The sequence below is a fragment of the Acanthaster planci genome, linkage group LG01 (genome assembly GCF_054643075.1).
Source record: "Acanthaster planci isolate LZ-2023a linkage group LG01, COTS_SCS, whole genome shotgun sequence".
Classification (NCBI taxonomy): domain Eukaryota; kingdom Metazoa; phylum Echinodermata; class Asteroidea; order Valvatida; family Acanthasteridae; genus Acanthaster; species Acanthaster planci.
The window spans coordinates 14612986-14628574 of NC_141777.1; the positions used below are offsets into that span (position 1 = coordinate 14612986).

The 15589-nt window shown below is 48.6% G+C and overlaps 1 long non-coding RNA gene across 1 annotated transcript; it reads left to right on the top strand.

Annotated features, from left to right (window-relative positions):
• The first annotated feature begins 8321 nt into the window (after nt 1-8321).
• Nucleotides 8322-11105, top strand: LOC147800446 (uncharacterized). Its single transcript, XR_015426994.1, has 3 exons — nt 8322-8616; nt 9382-9566; nt 10403-11105. It is a non-coding gene; the product is annotated as an uncharacterized LOC147800446 (long non-coding RNA).
• Nucleotides 11106-15589: the final 4484 nt, after the last annotated feature.

The following is a 15589-nucleotide window of genomic DNA, read 5'->3' on the forward strand; positions in this document are numbered from 1 at the left end:
CATCACTGGGTAAAGGTCTGTACGAATCTGGTATTTAGACTACGGCTTCCATTATTGGCATTTAATAAGGCATTGTGGTTAACGGCCGTAGTTGCATAGAAAATATTGACCGTTTCAGTCAAGTTCTGACATTGAAAATTTTCAAAACGAGATTTTTAATTTGTAGTCAGTGTGTTGCGTCAATGCAGCAGCCTCTTCTCATCCGCTCTGAAAGTCATTCAGCTTTTTATTTACAAAAACTACGCTTCGTTTTCCAGTAAAATATCATTAATATTGTCTCGGTAGTAAAAAGCTAGCCAACCTTGATTCAAACATACAGTTGATAAGTTCTCCCTTGGTTGCGACTTTTACATTTACATCAGAACCCGATCATTGTCTTCGCTAGCTTCTTGTGGGTTGCTTGCCGTGAAAGGGCTCCCAATAGGTGATCTGGATTGCTGGCAGTTCGGGGTGTTGGTAATAGTGACCTGCGAGGAGCATTCTCTGCTCCAGAATCTTGTCAGACATCCCTGGGGAGATATTTAAGTGTATGAAGTCCCCAATATTATCATATAGCGGCAGCAAGACTTCTTTATATGAACTGAATCCACGTTTTTGTATGGCTCAGGGTTTACTTTCGTTCGTCCGTTGCCCCGTCATACCTCTTGGTATCAACATCTATATTACAAGGGTCATAAGAAGTTGCAGAAATAGGTTTCTATACAAAAGAAGTCACTGATTTAAAACGTGTCTCCTATTACCTACAGTCTGCGTCTACAAGTCTGCGTCTTAGGCCTACTATTCATTTCTAATGTTCAGATCACTCTAGTCATCTTCTTTGGTTTATAATGAGGTTTCATAGTTATCATAATCAATCAGAAAAGTTGGAAAACTGAGGACCACCAATTTTTCCCAACAGTTTGGTTTTGTTTCATAACAATATGTTTCAGAAACTGCACAAAAATTAATAATGTGTTCTTGTGTAATACTTTTCCTTGGTCTCTTTCCATGAAAAACACAATTTTGAACTTTCCTTAATGTTCGATCAAGGCTTCCAATGATTTTAGAGCAACCTGAAAAAAAAAGCAAGCAAACGTTTGGAACAATGAGTTTAGAACAACAAAGGAAAACCACTACTGGGAAAACAAAGGGTGAAAGCGATGGTGGGCAGCTGTAGTGTCGATGTTCCCCTACTGGCGATGCGGTCCCTGTGGGCGGGCGGCTCCGGAACCTCCCTGGCGGGGTTGGGCACGGGGCAGCAGTTGGTGCTGGACCTCTGTCTGCCGGGAAAGGGCCTCCCAGAACCCGGCCGGGACGCACTTGGGGTAGCGTGGCGGTGGGGGAGCCCTGGGTGGCCGGAACCCTCCTGGAGACGGCTGGTTGGCCACGGAAGGATCGACAAAGAATTGGCCGTACTGCTGCCCATCGTAGGTGGTGAGCACGCGCCAAGGCACTTCACACGTGTTGGTGATCCGGGTTCTCGTCAGGCGGTGTCCAAGCTCGTCAACAACTATTGGTATTGGTGCTCCAGTCTCCACTCGTTATGCAGGTGCTCGCCCGGGCGGCTCCGGTTGCGAGTGAGGCGTATGAAGGTCTCCCTCCGTGACCAGGTGTGGTGACGAGGGCGAACGTCCCGGAAGCTTGGGTCCCCTTCCAGCTTAGTATTGCTGGCATGGACGTCCAGCATGTCCACATCCTCCACCTGGATGGTGTTGACCGCGACCCCCTTGCAGAAGTGGTAGTGCCGGCCACGGGTGTCCTCCCTGTAGAAGCTGACCCCGCAGTCCTTCTCACACTGGAAAGGAGGGGTGGGCTGTAGAACCGAGCAAGCTGTCCTCAAGTGGTGCCTCAAGCTCTGTCGCTGGGTGAACGCCTGTTAACAGTAGGGACATGTCACAGAGTCCATCCTGTTGGGAAGAGAAAATGGGATATCAGTGGTTAGGGATAACAAGTATCGGCTTGGTCAAACCACCCAGCGCCCCCCTTCGAGTCAGGGGAGTGGGATCTGGTATCACAGATTGATGCTGTGCACCCACCGCGTTCGTACTGTCAACTTCTCCGTGCTCGAGGGGGGTCCCGTCCGATTCACTGGAATCAGTGGTTCCCCCGGCGGGGTCCTGCGTCGCCTCCTCAGCCTGTGAGGGGGACCAGGGACGGGACCAAAGGGCCGCGGCTCCCCGATCTCCGTGGGTGCTTTTGGTGCCTCCTCCGCCAACTGTGAGGCAGGCCGGGGGCGGGCCCGAGTGGATGCGGCTCCCCGTTCTCCTCAGTCGCTGGATGCCCCGTGCTTGCACGTCTCCACATCCCAGGTCGACGTTGCCGAGGTAGGGCTTCAACCGGTTGTAATGCGCAATCCGGAGTTTGGCTCAAGGTGACTTCTGGATCCTATAGGTGACGTCGTTAATGCACTCCAGTACCACGAACGGCCCTTCCCAGCGGCGTTGCAGCTTCAGTGCTCGACCTTCCCGGGCTCGAAGACTCAGCTCCCTGAGTCCTCCGATCATATTGCCGCTTCTGATACTGTTGACTGCGCTGGAGATGGCGCCGCGTGAACTCATGGGCACGCTCGATCCTCGTCCTCAGTCCGTCCTCCACATACTCGTGTACCTCCAGGTCCTACAGAAGCCCCACCTCACAGCCAAGAATGAGCATGTTTGGTGAGTTTGGTGCTGTCGTGCTGGGAGGAACGGTACGCCATCATGACATACGGCAGGTGTTCATCGCAGTCGTTCTGGTTCTCAGCCACGAATATGCTCAGCATGGTCTTAACCGTCCGGTTGAAGCGTTCCACCAGTCCATCTGACTGCGGATGGAATGGCATTGTCCGCGTCTTCTGGATGCCAAGGAGCCGGCAGACCCCCTGGAGCAAGCCAGCCTCGAACTCCCGTCCCTGGTCGGTGTGGATCTCCAACGACGTGCCAAAACAGGTGATGACCTTCTCCACCAGTGTCTGGGCCACCGTTTCTGCTGTCTGGTCCGGGATGGCAAAAGCCTCGACCCATTTGGTAAAAAAGTTGGCGACCGCCATGATTGCCGAGTTCCCTGATCTCGTCCGTGGCAGCCCTCCAGTGAGATCTCTGGCGATTCGCTTCATGGGTGCACCGGAGACATACTGCTGCAGGTGGGCCCTCCCTGGACGCGGCGAGGGCTTCCGAGACCCACATAGGTGGCACTTTTGGCACCATTCCTCGGCTGCCTGCTGCATTCCTCTCCAATAGACGGGAGCCTGTTGCAGCCTGGCGATGGTCCGGGCGATCTCCAGGTGCCCGGCAGTACGGTGGTTGTGGGCTAGCCGCAGGACCTCCCGTATCCTGGTCCGCGGAACGGCAACCCTCCAGGTCGGGGGGCTGCCGGGTGGTAGCTCCCACCTCACCTGGAGGGCCTGCTGTTGTAGCAGAAGCGTCTCCCACCTGGCCCACCATGAATTCGCGCTGGCATCGAGGGCCAAGACTTCCCCCCACTATGGCCTGTGGTACCCTTGCTCCAGCCACTTCCGAACCTGGGCCAGCTCCAGGTCTCCAGACCCGTGGGAGCTCGTCCAAGTCCGATGCATCCTTTTGGTCCACGTTCTGAATGGCGCCCACTGTGGGCACCGGCTCGGCCACAGGGGGAGGTGTCCCTGCCTTGAAGCACTCCTGCCCGGCCTCTTTTGAACGTCCACATTGCCCACAGGGGACTCGGGAGACTGCATCAGCATTGAGGTGCTTGCACCCAGCTCGGTGCTCGATATCAAAATCGAAACACCCTGGTGTCTGCAACCAACGGGCCGTCTGCCCTTCTGGCTCCCGAAAATTGAACAACCATCTCAGCGACCCGTTGTCTGTCCTAAGCAGAAACTGCTGCTCCAGCAGGTAATGTTTGAAGTATTACACAAAGTGGACCACGGCCAGTAGCTCTTTCCAGGTAGTGCAGTAATTGCATTCAGACTTCGTCAGTGCCGTAAGCAACCACCTGCTCGCCCCAGCCGCCATCCTGGGACAGGACTGCCCCTATGGTGCACTTGCTGGCGCCAGGATGTACCGGTACTTGGGATGCGGGTACCTCAGCACCGGGGCTGTCGCCAAAGCGTCCTGAAGCTGTTCGAAGGCCTCCCGTCCAGGTGAAGTCCTTCTGATTCTTGTTGGTGAGACCATGAAATGGGCGGGCGATCTCTGCAAAGTGGGCTATGAAGCGGCGATAGTAGGAAGCGAGGCCCAGGAAGCTCCAGACCTGCGTCATGTTTGTAGGTGTCGGCCAACTCCTAATGACGGCGACCTTGTCGGGTCGGTTCTGACCCCCTCGGCAGACACTAGGTAACCCAAAAAGACACCTCCGTCCGGAAGAAGTTACACTTTTTGGGCTTGAACCTCAGCCCCGTGCTCTGGAACCGCTCCAACACTGTAGCCAACCTCTGGAAGTGCTCCTCGAACGTACGCCCCCAGACGAGGACGTCATCCAAGTACACTACTACCACTTGCCACTGCACCCCCTATAACACCCATTCCATCAGGCATTCAAAAGTCGCCAGGGCGTTGCAGGGCCCAAATGGCATCACCGTAAACTGGTATAGGCCGCTCTGGGTCCTAAACGCTGTCTTTTCCCGGTCCCCCTCCGCCATACGGACTTGCAAGTACCCGCTGGCCAGGTCGAGCGCGCCAAACCAGCGGGCTCCGCTCAGGGCGTCGAGGTCGTCCTCGATTCTCGGGATGGGGTACACGTCCTTCAATGTGGCTGTGTTGACCTTCCAGTAGTCCACGCAAAAGCGGACGGACCCGTCCTTTTTCCTCATGAGGACTACCGGCGAGGACCAGGGGCTGTGGGACGGTTAGATGATGCCATCTTGCAGCATTAAGTCCACCTGTCTCTAAGCCTTTTGGCGTTTACGTATGGGTAACAGCCGCAGCGGCTGCCGGATGGGAAGCGTTGTCCCCGTGTTAACCCGGTGCTGTACCAAGCCCACCCCCCCTGAGCTTCCGGACCAGTGAACGCACCTGCGAACTCCGCCAGGAGTCCCTCCAGCCGGCAGCTCTCTTCGTTGCTAAGGTGTGCGGCCCCGCGGCCCCGCTGCCCTACAGGTGGTCAGCCACTTCGCTCTCAGCGCCCCGGGTGGGGTCGGCCGAAAGGCAAGGCCCGTCCTCTCCACCCTCGGCGCTCTGCGAGGAATTAGCACGAGGGCGAGGCACTGGAGTGGGAGCACCCAGGTCATCCGTTGGTCTAACCACCTCTACGTCATCCACAGAACAGAACAAGGCTAAGTGACTCCCCCGATGCACCGTAACAGGGTCCTCCGTCGGATTGAAAACTCGCACCGGAACAGCCCCGTCACGGGCGTCCACCAGGCCGGGTGCGACTTCCACCTGGCACCGGTCTGTCATTGCCAGGTCGGGGTAAATCATTCCGATCCTCTTCTCAGGGTCCACTTGTAGCTTCCCCACAACTAAAACGCCTCGTGTCCGGCCGGCACCACCGAGCTTTCCGCCACCTGCACTCTAGCAACCTGTTGCTGGCGGCCGCTCCCTTCCAGTGGGACGGTTTTCCCATCAATGATGATGACACTATCACCCCACCACCATTCGTACCGATATTTGGAAAGGAAGTCAATTCTCAGGATGGCATCTGGCTCCACGTCGGCCACGGTGTAGGTATGTCTCAGCCGTTGGTCTCCCACCTGGAGTTCAAACTCCGCCACTCCCCACACCGACATCGGGCTGCCGTCTGCCATCTTTAGTGTCGGGCCAGCAGGGCGAAGACTGGGCCGATCCACTGCCGCCATTTCGTCGAATACCTGGGCAGAGATCAGACTCAGGGCCGCTCCCGTATCCAGGAGTACCCGTATCTGCCGCCCGGCCAACCTGCGCAGGACGTAGTTTGCTAGTGGATTAGGCCTCGCCCGACCCGGCTTAGGTGGGGTGGGCAACTCAGTTTTGTGGGTCGGAGGCGACTCCCCCGCAGGCCTTGCCGGGGAGTTGTTAGTCGCTGCTCGTCTATCCCAAGGGCAGTCTCGTCTGATGTCTCGGAGCTCGTGGCATCCGTAGCACTCCACCATGGGACGACCGCCCCGTCTTCCGCCGCTTGGTGCCTTCTCCTCCGTGGGTTTCTTATCCAGGTCGTCCACAGCACGAACTTCCCTGGCCCCGGGCTTCCCCTTCCGCTGGCAGGCCTGTGAATCCATGAACGCCTCCATCTCAGTGGCCAAGGTGACTGCTTGCGTCAACGTGGTCGCCCTCCGCGCAAAGATGTAGGGCTGCAGTTGCTCATCCGCTACAGTGGTCCGGAACGCCTCCACAGCCAAGTCCTCCTGGGATTGCGCGGGTAGTTTAGGGTATCCAGCCTTTGGATATGTGGAGGGGGCTGGTGGTCTTCCAACAGGGGGTAGAGTTCCTACCTGGTGGGAAAATTCCACTCCAGGGCTCTTGGAAGGGTTGGTGGAACTCCCAGAAACTCACGGCTTTCACTGCTAAAACTGTGCTTCTCCTGATTTATTGTTTGGGGTCAGGGACTCAGGCCTCCCTTGCCCTGGTCCTCAGCTCCTCGCTTGACTACTAGTGGTTGTCCAGGTCTCGGAGTTGGCTTTTGGGTACTTGCCCTCCCAACTGGGGCTACCCGGGCGGATCTTTAGTGCAGACCCAACTTTGGGGAGGCCGGCACGGGTCGCGCCAACGACGCCTGGCTGAAGTCGGCCTCACAGGTTTGTGTACGGTGCCCCCGCTTAGGATCGGCCTCATTGACTCGTGTGCGGTGCGCCCCCCCCCCGGTTCAACCTCACAGACTCGTGTGCGGTGCCCTTGTTCGGGATCACCGTCATAGACGCGTGTGCGGTGCCCTTATTCAGGTTCACCCCCACAGACTCGTGTGCGGTCACCCCATTCGGGTTCACCCCCATAGACTCGTGTGCGGTGCCCCCGCTGGGGTTTACCCCCATAGACTGGTGTGTGGTGCTGCCGCTCAGGTTCAACCTCACAAAGTCGTGTGCGGTGCCCCGTTTTGGCCCCACAGACTCATGTGCGGTGCCCTTGATCGGCATCGCCGTCATAGACTCGTATGCGGTGCCCCTCACTTGCGCCGGCAGCTCCACCACAGCGGTGTTCCGTACATACTACCGGTGTAATATACCTCGACCGAATGCCGCTGGGCGCCCCCCTCACCGGCGCTGGATGAGCGTTGGTGATGTTCCGAAAGGACCACCACTCCCCGCGCACCCCCGCCACCAGAGGACGCCCCCACGCTCCCTTTGTTTGCGATAATCTCAACTGGCCCTTGCCGAGGTCCCCCCTCCTCACGGCGGCAATCCCTGCCCTATGGTGTTCCGACTGGACCACCTCATCTGCCTCGCAACTGCTGCAAGGGGGCGCCCCACAGATATTGATAACCGGAGTACTGGTAAGGGGGAGAGATGTTGGCCCCTGGTGAAACCCCGCCCCCGCCATGGCAGCGGGATAACCTTGGTGAGGCCCCGGCTGGGGTCGCTTGCCCATCACCCCGCCCCCAACGATCAGGGGAGGTCCACCTTGCGACAGCGCACGCAACGACTCGGTACGCGGAAAATGTGATGCCAAATCCTGCTCCCCCTGCCCTGTGCTATTACCCCGAGGCCTTCCCCCTCCCTACTACGGGTCAATTGTTCCACGTTTCCCCCAAAAAACAACTCCAAAAAGTCCTCATTGTTTGTCCACTTCCGGGTTGTTTCCATAGTCTGGTTCCTTGCCCATGTAGTCCCGTCCTAGTCCGTGGCGGTTCAGGTGCCAGACCCCAGTCGAACGATAAATCCATGCCCACAGAAAACGAGAAGATATACCTGATTTTCTCGCAAAACCGTGTCCCTAGCTGCCACCACTGTATCACTCCGACGGTCTACGGGTTCCACACAGAGTCAAGAAAGCACACTGGGCTCATAACGTCTGTTCACGAGAGCAAAACCTGTTTATTTCGGCAACACAATCAAACTCGCCCGTCCGAAGAATCACAACAAAACCGATCTCTCGAGGCCGCCGAAAGAAGCCTCACTGTGCAGGCGCGGCGGGGCCTCCCGGTTGGTCCGGCAAGGGTGCCAGCTGCACCACCGTGGAGCCAGACTGGCGCCCCACCCGACCTGCTGGCCCACGGCGCCACAATATTAGCGATCACTTAATGGCTTGCAAGGCAAAGTTCCAGAGTAAACTGGAATTCCTACGTCTAAATTAAACGCCAATTCAACCTTTTAATTAAACAACTGTATCCCATTTCTTATGTTTTCATCCTCCATGGCATCGATGCAAATCTGGTGAAAAATACGATCCCTTCTGTTTCATTTATTTTCAAAGATAAAAATAATGATATGTAAAATTACTTGTAATAATAAGGATCAACACTCCTGCCAAGTTGAACGCACGCATTTTGCGCTACTGTTTTCATATCTAAGTTTTCTTAACAAGCATTAAAAAATGTCCTCTTCTCCGGTAGTTCAAGGTAAAGGAGCGAACGTATTCATCGTGGACATCGGTGTCAATATCAATCACGACGCGTTTGGTGGACGAGCTTCCCATCTGTCGGGCCTGCTGATGATCAAGGACATGGAACTCACTGCGCTGGTATACGTCTACGGTATCGCACGTAAAGCTAAAATCTACAGCTCCAAAGTGTGCGGTCAAGGAGGATGCTGGTATTGTACCATTTCCAAAGGTATATTTGGCCTAATTGCTTCGTTCCCAAATTTTGCTTTTTAATGATCTCACCAGTATTATTCATGGGTACAGTTCTGTCTCAGGGAGATCCTCTTGTCACTGAAACATTACACTGAAACTTCATTCACTAAATTGAAATGCAGTGGGTAAACTGGTCGTACAATCGGGTCAGGATATTGAGCAAATTTTCACAAATCTTTTATTAGGCGATCTTAAGGAAACGTTTCGGGTCGCAAATATTTGAGTGCAGATTATGTTCAACTGCTTTTTACAATTATCTCTTCAATTCGTTGTTCATCTCTTTCATAATAGCCAGCACTGAAACAAACTACGCTAAAACTGCGATAGAAATTTGGATCACCCGAATGAAAATCACTGTAACAAACCCTTGGGCAAGGGTGTTTAAGTTTTCCATTGCTGGAAGTAATTGAAACATTCAATTGACATGAAGAGGCGCTTTTAATAATTACAAACAAAATGTACACGCTTGGGTCGTATGTGTTCTTGCTGTATAACAATTCCCGAAAACTTGGGGGAAATGTCTTGTGACATGCTCCACAAACACCTGGTGGGTTGATAAAATAACATATCCTTTGTGAAGACTTACAGCATCCCAATTCACCGGAATTCACCCCCTTCCTTCACACGTGTGAGGAAACGGGATACTCAAAATTGACTAAATTACCTAAAAAGAGGTTCCTTTTTGTACATGCAAAGTTTTCCAAAGGAGTAAAGATGTCTTTTCTACACCCAATATTAACAGGCAACGCCCGTGTCCGTGTCCCTCAGGACACGAATATGCCGCACTTCGTTCTTTGAGGGACAAATGTGCATATTTCTACGGCCCTTGTTTCGATCTGTTTGTACCTGGGGTGGGTATCAAAAGTGCGAGCCACTCCTCCAACACTGGAATTGCAGGCACTTCAATGGCATGCCCTCGTGTGACAGGTTAGTTCGCTTTCGATAGATTTGCAGCATAGGCCTACTACTTTATCAGTTCGTCGGTTTCACCACGAAGTGACGTAGCATATGTACAACGTCCAGTGGCACAGATCTGTGCTGGAAATTGGGGGAATGGGGATTGGGAAAGGTGGGGGAATGACTTGACAAGCCATGAAAATTTGAGGGGGGGACTGCTTCACCATATAAACTTCATAGGGAGCGATGTTCATGATAAAGATGTACATCTGAAATGCGTATCAAATTCATGCAGAATCTTAAATAAGAATGGCATATCTGTGGCTTTTAAGAAATGTTTTCCCATTTTGGTGAGTGGCAAACATTTGAGTGTTGGTACGTACGTCCTAAAAATTCATCACAATTCGCTTTAATTTTTTGCTCATTTCAAAAATTTGGGGGATGACTCAATAGCCCATCCCCCGTGGAGTTGGGGGATATACATGTATACCCCCAGCCCCTCAACCGGGATTTACGCCCGTGACAAAGTCTATATGGACGGCGTCGTGGTTATTAAAACTATTCCATCTGTCTCTTCATGGTGAAAGCGACAATTGTTTTCGTCTCATTGTTGGTCTCTCCGTCATGCGTAGGTTTTCTCGACATGTTTTCAAAATTTCCAGAGTCTTGTTTTTTCTTCGGATTTTAAATGCTTTCATTTGATAAAGAAAATGCAACCGAACTGCAATATCGACAGTCCAAAGTAGTTATTAAACTATAGATTTTTTCCTGGACATTGCAAGGACTGTGTAGAGTACTTTCGTGTTGTAATTATTTCTAAAGCAATTTATAATTATAAGTATTTAATATCTGAAATTGCTTTGCAGGTGCCGCTGCTGTTTATCTGGGATCAAACCCAGGTTCATCTCCACAAACTGTGCATGATGCCATCGTGAATAATGCGACTCCCGACGTAGTATCTAACGCCAAAGACTCCCCTAACAAGTTGCTATATGTCCAGGTAAAGGTTATTAAAGTTGTCTTTTACCAAAGTGATATTGGATATACTGCCAGGTTACTGGATATATGGCTATACATATCCAGCTCATCCACTTCCAGTATGCGAAATGAAAGCTTTGCTCTCAACCACAAGGGTGTCAAAACAACTATTCAGATTTGAAAATTGAGAATTCTCTCGACAAATGAAATCATTCAAAATGATTATTAAAAGACGTAGGCCTAAAGGACTTTAACAGGCTTAAAAGAACTTTCAAACGTTCGAAAGGCTACAACAAAAAGACTTAATCAATTTCACATATCCCGTCAGACTGAATTGATATAGCCTTCCATTAATAATGACATACGATCAAAACAAGAGAAAAAAGAAAATAATTAACTTGATAAGTGCACTACATCACATCAAAAAATAAGTGAATGCATAAAAGTTTTTCTGCTTGTAATTGAATAGGCCTACCCACAAGTTAATGACGACTACGAATGAAAACACCTTACAAATCTATGAGCCTCTGCAACTCTGAATTTCATTGCACTGTTTGAGAACAGACATTAGAAACTGAATTCGATGATGAAGAAAATATCCTCAATAATTTTTATATATCAAATCAATCTTGGTGTAGGTATTTTGATTAATTGCACCGGACAAGAATGGGTAATTACAATCTTCTTGAGAATATAAGGCCCCGTTACCTATACATTGTTGCTATACATATATGGTTAGCGTGTTAGACACGCTAACCATATATGTATAGCAACAATGTATAGGTAACGGGGCCTTATATTCTCAAGAAGATTGTAATTACCCATTCTTGTCCGGTGCAATTAATCAAAATACCTACACCAAGATTGATTTGAATTATAAAATCCAAATCCTGTGCGGAGGGAAACGAGGTAAATTACATAAAAAATGTCATTAGTTTGTAACTTACTCGACAAACATCTCACTATCTAAACTAGGACACTTCGATTTGACACATGAAATATTTTCTTACTTAAATTTGCAGCCATAAGTATCTCCTAACCGTGGATGCCGGATATCAGAATCACGTGACAAGATTTGTGAGGTTTGCTATGCAAAAAGAAATGACATCAATTCTAGATTTTCAAACAAATCAAAACACTGAATGCTGAATCCATCAACAAACGGTACTGTAATACCTCCTCTTTCAACTTGCACGAATTGAATCAGTGAAGTTAGTAATTTCGTTACCTGTGCATTATAGCATGTATTTATGTTGGTTGGTTTGTATGTTGGTGTAATCGTTTATTTGTTGGCTCTGTCTTTTACTGCATATTTTTTTTATAGTATGTATTATTGTTAATTCGCCTAATCTGTGGTATTTGTTCTTTAAATATCGTACTCTGTGCAATTTTTTAATATTCAGTTATTAATTTATTTTTTTTGATGTCAATTTTAACCTCTTATTGTGTATATTGTAAACCAAATATTTTTTAGTCTTTTGACTTTCTATTTGGTATTAAGAAATAAACCGTAAATGAAATGAAAATGAAATGAAACATTGCAAAGCACCTACAGTAAACATGTTCACTCTCAAAGGATCACTTGATCATCAGTTAGAACGTCAACAAAACAAAAAAGAAAGATTACAACTTCTCAAACGCTCCCCGAAAACCCTGTATTATGATGTTCAAACCCAAAACATATAAATATGTACAAATTACAAGCCTTTAGCGAATGAAATAAAACAACCCCTGCATTTACTTTATGTCTCCGTATATTTACTTGAGCGAGTGTTCGAATGTGAGTGTTTGACGTTATGTTGTCCAACTAAAACAAAAAGACTGAACTAAATCGTTCAAAAGATTTCTGGTTGATCCACTGCATTCCTTGTTTGCGGCAAAACTTTTTCCATGCAGGCCTGTAGGCTGGGGGGGGGGTTTTGGTGGATCCCCCCGCTCGCTTCTGAGTTCCGCTCGTTGGTGGTGTTTGTTTTTTAATAAATATATAATTTTAATTTACTGTAATTTTTGGAATATAAGCAGCGGCTTACACATTGATTCTCACGCTGAAAATGTCTTTACGGCTTATACTCCAGGCGGTTTAAACGGCAACATTTGCAGAATGAAATCAATCACTAAATGTCGAGCAGTGCATCAGCGCAGCCTAGTCCGTGGTGCCGCCGCCAGCTGGCCATGCTGACACGCATTCAAGCTGCGCAGCAAGGCAGTCATGTTTTCATTGGTTGCTGTTTACAATGGCTCAACTCACTAGTTGGAAAAGAAGGAAACCAGTCCAGAAAGACTGAAAAGACTTGTAAATGCACCGTAAGTACCATTCACACCTCATAAATTGTGTGGTACGTTTAATCGTTTTTGTCTTTTATGGTTGTGTAGATCCAAGTTGTTTATAATTTTACTGGTCTTTTTGTTACTGTGTTAAAAAACAGAACTGCTGCCTGGCCCACCCAGCAAGGACACTAATCCAGCCCACTAAAATCAGAAATTTCGAGGACTTGGAAAATTTACGTTTATTGACAACACTCGTTCGCGCACTGCTTCACGTTAAAATTGAAAATTGCGTACCCCAAAGTTGCGCAGACCCTAATTTTTGCTTTTAACGTTTGTGTATGGAACAATATTTTACCTCTAGTCTCACGAAAAGTAAAAATTAATCAAACTCAAAATATTCTGATTCATAAATGTCGATTTTAAAGTTCCGACGACATTTTATTTGGCCCGATTTTTTTCTGAAGCGCAAAATTAAATGCCCCTCCATTCTTTTTACTTTTAAAATATTTTTTTACAATTTTTAGTTAGGTGAGTGGAAGTGATAATGATTTTAATACTAAAATTTATCACCTTTTAGATCTTCTGAAATTTTTGGTGGGATTTTTCTGAGATTGGTTTAATAATAATGTTTATATCAGTCGCTCGTCACAAATCGGCCACTTCAGGGTGCTGGGTGACGAGCAAATTCATATACCAGGCCAATTTACAACACGCCGTGAATATTGAAAACTGAAGTGGGGGCCTATACTAAAAGTCTTACATGCATCCTTCGGTTGTGACAAAGATGGAACTTGTCTGATCTGTGTTCCAAAGCACATTATGATAGGCCTTTGAATAAAAATATGTTCACAGTGCCAAAGGTTCCACTTTCGGGTTTGACGACCCCCCCCCGTCTCCATCTGGTCAGGCAACGGGCCTGATAAGGCAGCATGATAAGCAGCTGTAGCCGTAGAAAACAATGGCTATTCAGACGAGGTCTAACCTGTACAACTCCGGCGTTTTATCGGCATCAAAACCTGTTTGTGTAGTTGTTATTTCACACAGCTTACGGAAAATAGTGATGACTGAGTTGTTGAGAAAACAGACGACATAAAATGATAAAACGGTAAATGATTGAATGCGTTCCGGATCACACCAGCTTCAGCTTGGTCATATTAAGACTGAGCGCGAACTCGACCGGAATTTGACATCACGAAGAGGGGTCTATGTGTAACTCTCCATCTGGCAATGCAAATATTTTCCGAGACATTAGCAAAATGGCGTTTGTGTTCACTTGTACGAATTGAACTTTACTCGAACAAGCGGTAACAACAAGCGGTAGGCCACGCAGTGTTTTACATTTTACATAGCTGTCACATTTATGACCCCAGAAAAGATTGCTCTGCCTTAAAACCTTCTACTCATAATGGTAAAAGATCCAACCCCATTTAAGGCATTGCACTATGTTGCATAATGGGTGCGTTCGATTAGCTTACACGTGTAAGTCAAACCTACACGGGAGCGTTCGTTTAACCATCACGTGATCTTCGTGCCTGCTCTGGTGTCAGCCACCACTACTCCGGCTGGCGAGGGCGTCTCTGGAGGCTGCCCGAATGTAATGACGTCACGCATGGACTGTTCGAGCATGGATGTACATGATGGAACGTGGCGGGGACTTGACCTGTTTCCCAGAACTGCAGCGTTCGATTAGCCTCATTTTAAGGCTTCCCTTGCGTGTAACACTGGTGTATTCGGGGAAACTAATCGAACGCACCCAATGCTGAGAGGGTCTTCAGTAAAATTAAACAGCATCTTTAATCCAAGAAAAATACTGTACAAAACGTACCCTCTCTTCAAATGTGAAATCAATGAACAATGAAAAGGATGACCGTCTTTTTACAGCGACTGTGGACGACTACAGGGCAGGATGATGTATGTGTTTAAAGGGCCTGTTGAAATGGTTTAATTAGTTATGGTTTTTATTGGTTATAATCTAAAATACCCAGAATGTAAATGTAGTTTTAATGAATAAATGGGAGAACGTTACTTTTTAATTTGGCGAATTAACATAGACAAATTGCATATATTTGTGACGTACATTTGAGAAGACATCGTTGCGCGCCGTTAGTGCGTCAATGCGTGTCTTGGGTCGAGTTAAGAAAATGCAGCCCAATTTGTGGGTGCTTTAAAAGAGATCATGCCTACCAGATGTGTTGCCGCTTGGAATAATCCTGCATAACTTTCCAACAGAAGCGAAATTTAGACGAATTTGGACATTGCTGAAGCATGGAGCTCTATTTAAAAAGAAGAGCGCTAATTCATGTACAAAGTGATATAATATCAAATCAGTGCTCTGAAATATGTGATTGCCGAGCTTTCGGTAACTGAGTACCAGTCCTTCTTCAGGGCAAGCAATTTCAGTTGTTTTGAACTGAATCTACTTGCCCTGAAGAAGGTACTCAGTTACCGAAAGCTCGGCAGTCACATATTTCAGAGCACTGATTTGATATTATATTCTCGTCGATATTCTAATCACGGTGCTACGCAGCCCTTCCATATTACAAAGTAATGCCTGCTGGCCGCATCCATGTTTGTGCACAAATCCATGCGCGTGCTTGTAGAACATTTGAAATCGGTAAGAATGAATAGAGTACCGAAGTGAATACGTCAAGTGCACAATTAGTGTGTAAAAGGCATGAGCGCGTGAACCAGCGCGTGAACCAACACGCGCACGTTCTCCATTCGTTTGCACTGCACTTTCTGGTTCACAGTGACGTCACACTTCGGTACTCTCGATAATTCATTCTAAATGCAACGCGCAAGTACAA